The sequence below is a fragment of the Schistocerca piceifrons genome, chromosome 1 (genome assembly GCF_021461385.2).
Source record: "Schistocerca piceifrons isolate TAMUIC-IGC-003096 chromosome 1, iqSchPice1.1, whole genome shotgun sequence".
NCBI lineage: Eukaryota > Metazoa > Arthropoda > Insecta > Orthoptera > Acrididae > Schistocerca > Schistocerca piceifrons.
Genome location: NC_060138.1, coordinates 60,974,306 through 60,986,881, shown reverse-complemented (window position 1 = coordinate 60,986,881; position 12,576 = coordinate 60,974,306). Strand labels below are relative to the sequence as shown.

Below are 12,576 nucleotides of genomic sequence, written 5' to 3'. Positions count from 1 at the left end.
TAACATTTACTGAAAGTTTGAAGCAAATATGTTTGGAAGATCCTTGGAAAACATGTAATTAGTATGAGAAAATAAAAGTTTTGGGAATCGAGCGACAAAGATTGGATTAACTTTTTAGTGCATTCCAGGTCCATAGGATGGGTTATCTTCATCCTCGGCAAACTCCTCCTCCAGCTTCCTATTGTTCCTCCTCCTGTTTACTCTTGCTTGTATTTCTAGACTCTTTACAGCCCTGTCTGCAGCCCGAAGGCGTTCCTTGTCTAAAGCAAACATCGCTCGTTGTTGTGTTCGTAGATTTTGCTACCATTTTCTTCAGTTGCAGTTACTGCAACACCGTTCCAAAAGGTGGCCATGTATGAACACTTATCACATTTCAGTTGTATTTCACTAGCAAGTCCTACGTGCTTTATTATGGAGAGTTGCAGACCAACTTCACTACAATGAATACATCTTACACAGTTTGCAAAAATTCCTTTGAGAACCGACATATCAAATATTTCATTCACATCCGATTCGCCCATAAAACATTCATCGTTTTCACTCATTGAACCAAGCTTCTTCTGTGAAGTATTTTCTTTCCCACTTTGACTGCTATGGGCAGGTGTACTTGAGAGGTTGGGTTCACTCACTTGGTTATCGTCTTTATTGTTTACAGTAATAACACATACCTTTGGCTTTCCAACATTTCTCCTTTTCTTAAAAGCCTTCAGAGGATTTCTAATAACTTTACTTTTACTCATTATTATACTTCAACAAAACAGAGACTAAAGAAACAGAATTAATTACGAATATTTTCGAGATAACGACAGAGTATATAAACATGAAACAATCGACAATCACACCAGCGATATATATTGAACCATCACAGGTTAGCGACAACACACACTTTATCTCACATCACTAAAATGTACCTGATGAACACGGACGTTAATAATAACACCATTGGACATCAGTTTAACAGCGCCACAGTGGGTCACGCCCATGTAGAACACATTTCAAAAAAAAATTTAAAAATAGTTGTAATCTTCGGAATTGAATAAATTATATATATATTAAAAGGTAATAGTATACAGATTCAGAAAACGCAAAAAATTAAAAATTGAACTTTTCATGATTTTCAGCCTTTCCAGAGCCCCTTAACTGCAGTAGGCAACAAGTCTTAGATTTGCTTCACGATATCTTTGAGTTTTCAACTTAACTTTTTTCTGTCAAGGAAGCACTTAAGCTAAAATAAAGCCAGTATGATGTCAATGGAATTATTTATCGCGAGTACAAATCTTTGCGCTGCACAGGTGGTTATATCGGCTCTCTCTTCGCAACACATAATTTAACGGGCTATAGCAGCAAAAGTTTCACGATACTTCTCATTATCTTTGAGCTAGCCGCCAGTTTGGATACCGTAATCAAACAATTACAAGCTATCTATACCAATTTTTTCTTATTTTTGTGCCTGCGTAGCAACCTTAATTATAGTCGGCGTGTATGCGAGCCGCATTAACGTGCGGTCAGAATATATGCGCGTAGCCAGTGCGTTAATTATCCTTTACCTTTTCCTCAGCGGTCCCGACCACACTTACATTAAAATCGATACACTTTAATACCGAAGCAGAGAGAGGAACGATATAATCATTTAAAGTTACGAATTATGACAACAGATTTTTGCTTCTCGATAGGAACTATTAAAAGTACGGCGAGTGTTCATCAGTGACAGGGTTATCGTCAGGATTTTCTGTATTCATAAACGTCCTGACGGACAGGGTGTGAGCAATCTGTGATTGTTTGCTGATGACGCTGTAGTGTACGAGGAAGCGTTGTTGGCGAGTGAATGTAGGGGGATATACGATGACTTACACAACGTTTCTATTACGTGCGATTGAAATGGAAATGTCGTGTGGCTAGGGCCTCCCGTCGGGTAGACCGTTCGCCTGGTGCAGGTCTTTCGATTTGACGCCACTTCGGCGACCTGCGTGTCGATGGGGATGAAATGATGATGATTAGGACAACACAACACCCAGTCCCTGAGCGGAGAAAATTTCCGACCCAGCCGGGAATCGAACCCGGGCCCTTAGGATTGACAGTCTGTCACGCTGACCACTCAGCTACCGGGGCGGACTACGTGCGATTAACGGCAGCTTATTCTAAAAGGAGAGATATTTCAGTAAATTCAAATAAGAGAGAAATAAAAACCTCTGATGTTCAGTTACAGTACTAATGGTGTGCTGCTTCAAACAGTCACGTCGATTATATCTAGGATTAACGTTTGAAAGCGATATGAGATAAAATGAACAGGTAAGTTTAGTAGTGGGGTACGTGAATGGTCGACGTCGATAAATAGCGAGAATTCGAGGGAAATGTAGTCATCTATAAAGCATACCCTGTACAGAACCCTGTTGCGGCTCATTCTTAATTACTGGTTGAGTGTTTCGGAAACCCACCAAGTCACATGCAAGAAACGTGTAGAAGTAATTCGGAGGCGAGCTGCTGGGTTGATAACCAGTGGTTCGGACCGACATGAGAATGCCACAGACATTCTGTGTGAATACAAATTGAAGTCCCTGAAGGGGTGACAACGTAATTTTCGCGAAACGCTATTGAGAAAATTTAGAGACCCAGCAATTTGAAGCGGTCAGTAGAACGATTCTACTGCATCCAACTTATATTTCGCATAAGAACCGGGAAGACAAGATAAGAGATACTTGACCTTATACACTTGCCTATTCACAGCTCTTTTCCCCGCTCTCCACTTGTGTGTCGAACAGGAAATATAGCTTCTATTAGACGTAGAAGGTACCCTTCCACGCACCATGTGGATGTTTGCCAAATTCTGTCGCCGTGTGAGTCACATTTATTGGAATTCATCTGTGGGAAAGAGCATTGCTTTCAACCGCAATGTTTGTCTTATTTTTATTGATGCCACGGCATGGAATGAAGCATAGAATAATTTAGTTTTGCGGCTGTAGCTGTACAGGAATGGAAAGTGATTCATCATTTCAACTGAAGACTCTCAGGCACCTGGATATATTATGCAAAACTAACATGAACACAGAATAATCTAACGTAGAACATACACTGATGCGTCAAAGAAACTGGTATAGACATGCGTATTCAAATTGAAACAGGCAGAATACGACGCTGCGGTTCGCAACGCCTATATAAGACTGCAAGTTTTCAAATGGCTCTGAGCACTATGGGACTTAACGTCTGAGATCATCAGTCCCCTAGAACTTAAAACTACTACAACCTTACTAACCTAAGAACGTCACACACATGCATGCCTGAGGCAGGATTCGAACCTGGGACCGTAGCAGCAGCGTGGTTCCGGACTGAAGCGCCTAGAACCGCTCGGCCACACCGAGCGGCTCAACATGTGTCTGGCGCAGTTGTCAGACCACTTACTGCTGCTGCAATGGCTAGTTGTCAATATTTAAGTGAATCTGAAGTTGGTGTTATAGTCAGCGAACGAGCGATGGAACACGACTAAGATTTCTTGTTGGAGGCGTTCAGCCGTGAAAGGTTATTAAATGACAATAAATGACAATTAGAAGCAGAAACTGACCTCAACCCTTGGTCCTGCCCACGAGCCTGTTACCTGTTATGCCCAGCACGTTTAGGGGGCGTTTCAATAGTGTTGCTGTGTACAACTGTGTCTGCTACGAATGAGCTAAGGGTTGTTATTACCTGTACCGACCAATACCTGCCTTAAAAAACTTCCTTCCGAAACAGTAACGCATGTTAGTCCCGGCGAAATCTCTCCGTAAGTACTTTGTACTCGGTTGAGTTAGCTACAAATTCTACACTCAAAATGCGTATCTTTTGCTAGACGACATAGGCAGTTACTTTGTTTCCTAGACGTATCGCTCAAATGTGTAGGAATCCATTCAGAAGGCGAGAAAAACTGCAGCTACGAGGCGTGACACTCCTGGTTTAATTATTACGAAGACTCTAGTGTTACGGCGTTGACTTAGAGAGCCACATGACCGTAGCGAGAGGCTGGATGTAGCTAGATCAGCATGTACGTCACGACATATGGTGCTTGGAGGCAGTCGATTGTGTGACGACATGAGAAGTCATCATGAGAAGTCCTACAAGATAAAAAAGCGTCGGCGAAGACCTGGGGGATCGGCGCCAAAGAGTAGTAACGTTACGTATGAGTATTGTTAAATCCATCCTCGTCGTCAATTATTACGTCTCCCCGCCCGTCGTCAAATATGGGGCGTCTAGGTAACCCGCTTATTCGGACCGCTAAACAACATTGAAACAAATCGTATTAATGGGTGTTATTACGAAATGGGAAAAGACTATTCGTAACTTTACAATCACATAAGTAAGTCGCAAGCAAAGGGCGACATACAGAATAATGAATCTTTTTAGTATAATCACAAGTATAATCAGCCACTGTTGCTGGCGTGATTACCTTTTCATTATTCCTTATAATGACCCCTATACAGGCTCTTATAACTGTTTTATTTCCCGCTAATGTTAAGCCTTTTAATCTAGCACGGATGTTGGAGAAAAGGTTTCAGCGAAATGGCGAAGAACGACATGGACAGAGGACTTCCTTGAGGAACACCTCATTTTATTTGTGTCGGCCTGTATTGTTGACAATTCACCGCTATTTTTGCATTTATCCCAGTTGCTATGTTCTTTATCAACTGTATGACCCTATCGTTCAAACCTATTTTCTTCAACGTCTGGAGAAGGTATTCATGATTTACTGTATCGTAAGCTTCATAAAAATCTAAAAAACAATAAAGCGAATTTTTGTTTATTACAGAATTTATTGCAATGATATCCCTGAATTCTGTTCACTTTGAAAAATGGTTCTGCCTTGCGTGCAGTTCTGATGTTTACTAATAATATTATGAAATGATAATTAAATAGACACCCTAGCTGCAAGCAGGCGTTGATACACTTCATTGGGGACATGTTGAAAATGTGTGCCCCCACCGGGACTCGAACCCGGGATCTCCTGCTTACATGGCAGGCGCTCTTTCCATCTGAGCCACCGCGGGCACAGAGGATAGTGCGTCTGGAGGGACTTACCCCTTGCACGCTCCCCGTGAGATCCACATTCCCAACATGTCCACAACACTACATTCGTAGTGCGCCTAATAGATGATGTAAGCAGGAGATCCCTGGTTCGAGTCCCGGTCGGGGCACACATTTTCAACATGTCCCCAATGAAGTGTATCAACGCCTGCTTGCAGCTAGGGTGTCTATTTAATTATCATTTCATTTCTAGCAAAGCTGCATGGTCATCCACGGTAACTGTTCTTTCGGGAACAGATACTACCGTCATATATAGCTAATAATTTTATCTGTAAGGAATGAAATTTTATTCTTTACTATTCTAGCTACTAATTTATAAACAGAATTGAGCAGTGAAATTGGACGAAAATTATTTAAATATTTGTTTCCATTATTTTTTGGCACAAAAATATTTTTACTCTCCTTAAACTCAGCCGGAATGATTATTCCCTGAATAATCTCATTTACAGTGTCCATTACTTTCGCTCCCACTATTGGCCAGTAGCGCATGTAATACTGTGCTGGAAGACCATCCGGTCCTGGGGATTTATTTGGTGGTGAGTCGCACAGGGTCTCATACACATCCTCTTCACTGACTACCTCGAGAAAATTTTCGTTATCAGCTTCTGTCAAGAAATTCTTCCAAGGATGCATCACTACTTTGATTTGCAGAACATAGCTCGCGATAATAGCGATAAATCTCGTCCATGATATCCTTCTGGGTTCTGAGAATCGTACGGTTTTTAGTTCGAATCTCATCAATAAAAGTCCTTCCTTCTTCCGTTTTTGCCGGCCGAAGTGGCCGTGCGGTTAAAGAGGCTGCAGTCTGGAACCGCAAGACCGCTACGGTCGCAGGTTCGAATCCTGCCACGGGCATGGATGTTTGTGATGTCCTTAGGTTAGTTAGGTTTAACTAGTTCTAAGTTCTAGGGGACTAATGACCTCAGCAGTTGAGTCCCATAGTGCTCAGAGCTATTTGAACCATTTCTTCCGTTTTTCGTATACTTCACTAAATGATACAGGGAAGTAGTTTCGTCTTCTGACACCAAATTTGCCTTCGTTTTATTTCCAACCCTTCCATTTCATTTCTCTTAATATTAAGAAACGTGGCTTTGACTTTTTTTGATGTCTGCTATCCGAGGTGAGGAACCTGCTGAGACCTGATCATATAGATCTCTCAAAACGGAATAATAATATTCTACAGTGCATTTCAATTCTCTTGCGCTCTGGGCACTGTATCGAACAAGAACCTTCCTCAGTTTTGGCTTCGCCATTTTAACCCACCAGTCGATAGCAGTGGCATATCTAGAACGAGTACGCAGGCATATTGCCCATGCTTCTTTAATAAGGTGTTCTAAATCATGATTTACTAACAAGGAAATGTTCAAATTCCACTGATTCTTGATTCGACGTACTGGCTGTGTTGTTAGACTGATGCACGCTAAGACACTTGAATGGTCTGAAAAGTGCGTGGGAATGGTTTCTACTTTTGTCACGGATGTTTCAAGATTTTTAGAAACATATAATCTATCAATCCTGATACGAGAGGCTGCCGTTACATAAGTGAACTCATCAATGGGGGTATTTGATTTCCCATATATCCTTTAATTCTAAACCAGTAAATACTTGTTTTGGTTCACCTGAGAAATTAAAATTAGGTAACTGATCTTTTCGATTTAAAATACAATTAAAATGACCTCCAAGTAATAACTGTCTTGGATTTTTCCTTAACAAGTACATCAGTTCATTTTTGAAGAAACGTGCCCTGTAAGCTCGGTGAGAACTTTTTGAAGGGGCATACAAGTCGATGACAGTCACATTATAGATATTTAGACCTATTCCCCTTTCGGATTACAGTCGTTTCACCTCACTTACTGGAATCGATTCACTCACCAAAACAGCTGTTCCAACACTTGTTCCGTGAGACACATTTATGTAACTGGCATAACCGGGAATTACTAAATCCGACATTAGAACTTCTTGTAACAAGGCAGTATCACTCGCAGATTCGTACAGAAATTCCTTAAGTGCCGATAATTTCAAATCGGACGTAATTATATTTATGATTGTAGTGGTGACTGTTGCGTCATTGCGCTGTCACTATGTAGTAGTTTTGGGTTGAGTTAAACTATTGAAAGTTTTCTCAGAAGGCTGAACATGGAATAACACTTCAATTGGTTTATTAGTTGCTGTCCCTGAGGTTTTCTCTTGTTCCGCTAGCAGATTAATTTCATTGTAAACTTTCTGATTTTTCCTCCAGTGATTCGAGTAGGACCGTTTCGTACCGATCATTCTTTGGGCTTGGGTCGCCCTTTCCGGATTTTCCCTTCCCTTGGTTACGAGCTACATTTACATTTGGTTGCGTTTTTATTTTGCTTCGCGGCTCATCTGGAGCAGCAGCAGACGCTTTCGCAACTTCTGTTGCTAGCGCCTGACCTGCGGTGTTGACAGTGATTTCATTGTGGTCACCACTTCCTTGTTCTTAATAAATATCACTTACATTCTGATCGAGGAAAACAAATGGAGACGGAAGTTTTGCAGCCACTTCCTGAATTTGTAGATAGCTGCTGATCTTTGCAATCAGCTACTTCACCTGTTGCTTCTTGTAAATTAATACTGACTACAACCCCTTCATTTTCTGATACCGTATGTTTATTACCTTTCTGTGCATCAGTTTCGATTCGCATTCTGCCTTCCGGTTCTTTTGCCTCCTTCAGACTGTTTGTGCTTACGAACTGAGGAAGTTGTACAGGACAGCTCGTCCTCTGAATAACTATCAGTTGCCTCCAAAGGTCGTTCTTTATGTTGCATTTCAGTTTCACAAGTATTAGCAGGATTTCCCTTTGTTGTTGACGGGGGAAATTGACTGTCATCGTGAAGGGGGACATCAGCTTTGCCCGCTGCGTTAACATCCTCAACCAGTTGATCCCGGCTATTCTTTGGTAACAGATCATTTAAGATAAGTTTCTGGCGTTGTATCAAATTACTTTCAAGAACAACAATTCGCCGCAAACAGATATGACATGTAGCTACCTGATCCGTATAAACAATTTGTGCCTTATATCCACAAATAGTTATGTGGTAATGGAGATGACTTGAAGCTGAAGACGCATGCTGGGGACCATATTGGCATATCTGCAGATGAGTGCCAAAAGGTTGAGACCACTGACTGCGATTGGGAACAGTTCAGGACATGATTTCAGTACAGTCCTGAAGAGGAAATATTATATGTCTAAAAAAAGGGTCTAGTCGGTCTGGAGTAACCCCTGGAAATTTACGAAGTGAAATGTTGAGGCAAGCTCATGATCCTGTCATGTCAGGAGGTTGATGAGCTGGAGTTCGACGCATTACGGAAAATTATTGGTGGATAAGAGCTCTTGTCCGTGGCTGCAAATCTTGTAACCCCACAGCAACCTCTCTAAACCAACACTTAAGATCACTTGGAGAATGTTGTCAACCAGTTAACCTTCGCGCAGCTCCTTCAAAAGATCGCCGAGATTACCACTGACGCGCGCATTGAGACCTCAGAACAGGAAGTACTTGTCCATATTAGCCATAATCACCTGACCCTGATACTCTTACCCCACAGCAAGTTCCCTGAAGGCTTACAGGCTGTTGTCCAAGACCTACTGGCACCCCTAAAATTCTTAACAGCTGTAGCGGATGAACGACTGCATTACCATATGGGCACCGTCACTGACACCCAGAGGGGAGCCAGACTGCAGGTGGTTTAGGGACCATTGAGGTACTTTTGGTAGCAGCAGACAGCATGTACAAAGCAGTGCTGCCCCGTCTGGAGCTGTTGTAAACCTGGACCGAGTGGATTATCATCGGCCCCACAAAACTAATACACACATAAAAATTTTTTTTTTTGCATCACCTCGATTACGAGAGTTCCAGAACCTGTACAGAAATGTGGAATAGATATCGACATAAACATATTTTCTATCCTTTTTACTGCTCATGAAAACGACACATTGCATGTTGTACCACCATACAGCGAGACCTTCAGAGGTGGTGATCCAGATCGCTGTACACACTGGTACCTCCAATACCCTGTAGGACGTCCTATTGCATTGATGCATGTCTGTATTCGTCGTGGCATATTATCCTCAAGTTCATCAAGGTCTAGATTGTCCTACCCCTCAATGGCGATTCGGCGTAGATCCCTCGGAGTGGTTGGTAGGTCACTTTCATAAACATCACTTCTCAATCCATCCCAGGCATGTTCGATAGGGTTCATGTTGGCCACTTCTAGTCGAGCGATGTCGTTGTGCTGAAGAAAGTCATTCACAAGGTGTGCACGATGGGGGCGTCCATGAAGAATGCCTCAACAATATGCTGCCGACATCGTTGCACTGCCGGTTGGAGGATGGCATTCACGTATTTTACAGCCGTTACGGCGGCTTCCAAGACCACCAGCGGCGTACGTCGGCCCCACATAATTCCACCCCAAAACAGAATGGAATCTCCACCTTGGTACACTCGCTGGATAGTGTGTCCAGGGCGTTCAACCCTACCGGGTTGCCTGCAAACGCGTCTGCGACGATTGTCTGGTTGAAGGCATATGCGACACTCATCAGTGAAGAAAACGTGATGCCAATCCTGAGCGGTCCATTCGGAATGTTGTAGTGCCCATCTGTACTGCGCTGCATGGTGTCGTGGTTGCAAAGATGGATCTCGGCATGGATGAAGGGAGTGAGGTTGTGCATCATGCAGCCCATTGTGCACAGTTTGAGTCGTAAAAAAGACAAAAAACATTATTCAACATGGTGGTGTTACTGTCTGGGTTCCTCAGAGCCATAATACATAGGTAGTGGTCATCCACTGCACTAGAAGCACTCGAGAAGCCTGAGCGAGGCATGTAATCGATAGCTCCTGTCCCTCTGTACCTCCTCCATGTCCGAACATCGCTTTGGTTCACTCCGAGACGCTTGGGCACTTCCTTATTGAGAACCCTTCCTGGCACAAAGTAACATTCGGACGCGATTGAACCGCGATATTGACCGTCTAGGCTCGAGCTGTGTACTTCCTTCCTGGTGGAATGACTGGAAATGATCGGTTTTCGAACACCGTCCGTCTAATAGGCGTTGCTCATCCATGGTTGTTTACATCTTTGGCCGGGTTTAGTGACATCTGTAAACAGTCAAAGGGACTGTGTCTGTGACAGTCAACGTCAATCTTCAGGAATTCTGGGAACTGGGGTGATGCAAAACTTTTTTTGATGTGCTTGTATATAGTACCACATTCATGCGAGTTCAACCCGTTACCCGCCGAGAAATCTGTGATGTCCTACGAAGGTATTGGCAAGTAAAACATGCGTTCTTCCCGAAAGGCGGGTCACATTGGCCCATTCCAGTAGCAGATCCATAGTCATCATCTGTACTTCTTACGCCCTCGGTAGTACACAGCGTTTAGAACTGAATCAGCAAGGGATTTAGATCAGTGGCACTAATTGCGACTTTTATGGACCTACCTTCGGGTTACTGAACACCATCTGTGAAGCCACAACTCTGAAAGTCACATCCTTGCCGCTACTTTGCTTCCTGACACTTCAGTTCGGATGCTATCTGAAGTTGACGTTGCGGCGAGTGGGTCTGCTCCTGTGATCTGCAAAATAGGCCGAATGAAGGAAGCGAGTTCAAGTAGGCGAGGTAAAGCACTTCGGTACTGTCTGTAAAATTAAAGAGGTTTACTAAAGGCAAAAACAAGTTAGTAAATAGTTAGATAACTTTGAGATGATGAGCACGTGGGTGCGAAGCCGTATTCTTCTAGGTACTCGAAGCGATGTTTCGAGGCCGTTTGTTCTTGATGAAATGGGCGAAAGTAGAGATGCGCTCGTTGAGCTCTACAGCGTCGGCCAGGGGCGCTGTGGTCGGCGTAGCTCGTCCGCTCTCGTTGTGACAACCTTAGAGCGTGCACCTACTCTGTGGCTTCGGAACTATCGATAACACAGACTTTTATAGCCTGCCTGAACCACATGCTGACGTTCCAGAATGAACATGTATTTTGCAGTATATGCTTGGACACGTGAAGGATAACGATACCAAAGAGCAGCACAGGATCATTGTGGTAAGAAACCACCACATCTGTCACTATCAACATTTTGATGAGAGCAGGCATAGTTTACTGCCACCACAAGTGCAGAGTTGCCCTGGTCCCATCTTACCACTCTCGAGCCTGCAGGTTCACGCTAACAGTATCAGCACGAGATAAGAAATTATCCTGTCTTTGGGAAACGAAGTGAGGCAGTGCAAAACAAGAATCAACAACACAGTGACTGATCCTCTAGAATGTGGAATGCTCTAAAAAGTGTAAATACAAAGCATGCAATAAAGAGTATACACATATGGCAGCTAACTAGAATTTGTGTTCCACACTTGTGTTTTGATCAGGAGTTTGTAAAGTGGAAATTGTAAAGGTAGTAGCACCTGAGTTTCACGTATAATTTATACAGACAGGAATTCAGTGGGTCTAATTACTCCAAGAAGTGAGCAGTTCAGTCATGCAGGTATAAGTCAGTCCTCGAGGGCAAATTCTGGGCGCTTGTCAACACTCGCTATGTCAGCACTTATGCTGTGCCACGGTTTCAGCAACTACAGGCCGGGCACTGGGGGAATAATCAAAGTTTTGGGACGTTTCAGCAGTGTCCGCAGGATGTGTACATGACCTCAGTGTAACATGCCTTGAAACATCCCCTTAGAAAAATTAAAAAATGACAGTGCTGGGAAACCTCTTACATTATTTCATTTTCAAACAGCTGAGCAAAACTCAACGTACTCAAACCGTTTTCTCTTTACTTATTCTGATCATCACTAAACTGACACACAATATTTTTGGCGCAACGCAATCTGACTTTCAGTAATCCCTACAAAAGAATGGCCCTTACCAACAATAACCTATACCTTTCATGAATCACTTACTTCACAAAAATATTCGTTACTCGAACTACTGCAACACAGCGACCACCAATACTGCCAACTAAATAAAGGATTTAAATACTGAAGGCACTAACTACTGATAGGCATAGTTAGCAAATGAAAGATTTTGATATAGAACAAACAATATATTTACTTAATAATGTTCAAACGTCATCATATATATCTATCAATTCATGACATCCATCTTTACAAATTTCCTTTTTCTGGCGGACACGCGCCCAGGTCGTCCGCTTATGGCAACCTCTCAAAACTCTGGCATCTCACTCTCCACATCGACCACTGCTAGCGGATCACCTCCAACTACCCAACGCTATGCGGTGTTCATATCCAGCTGCCCAATACTACAATAGTGAAAATTCCAACAATGCCAACCAGCCACACACTGCACACAGCACAGTCAGTGATTTTCATACAGAGCGCTACGTGGCGTTACCAACATAAAAACCTAAACAGCCTACTTACAACCTGCCTTGACGTGTATAAAAGCTGACAATCTGGCCAGGCTGTGGGTGTTGCGACTGCTGATGTTCGAAATGACATCTTCTGTTTGTTGGTTGCCCCTGTAAGGCCACCAAACTCGTTCCATCATCCAGGAACGACCAATAAT

The 12,576-nt window shown here is 43.0% G+C and overlaps 1 protein-coding gene and 1 non-coding gene across 2 annotated transcripts in view; both read right to left on the bottom strand.

Annotated features, from left to right (window-relative positions):
• The window catches only part of LOC124786328 (probable cytochrome P450 6a13), a 421,393-nt gene that overhangs the window by 273,409 nt on the left and 135,408 nt on the right, over positions 1–12,576 (bottom strand). The window lies entirely within an intron of this gene.
• Positions 4,939–5,013, bottom strand: Trnat-ugu. Its single transcript has one exon. It is a non-coding gene; the product is annotated as a tRNA-Thr (tRNA).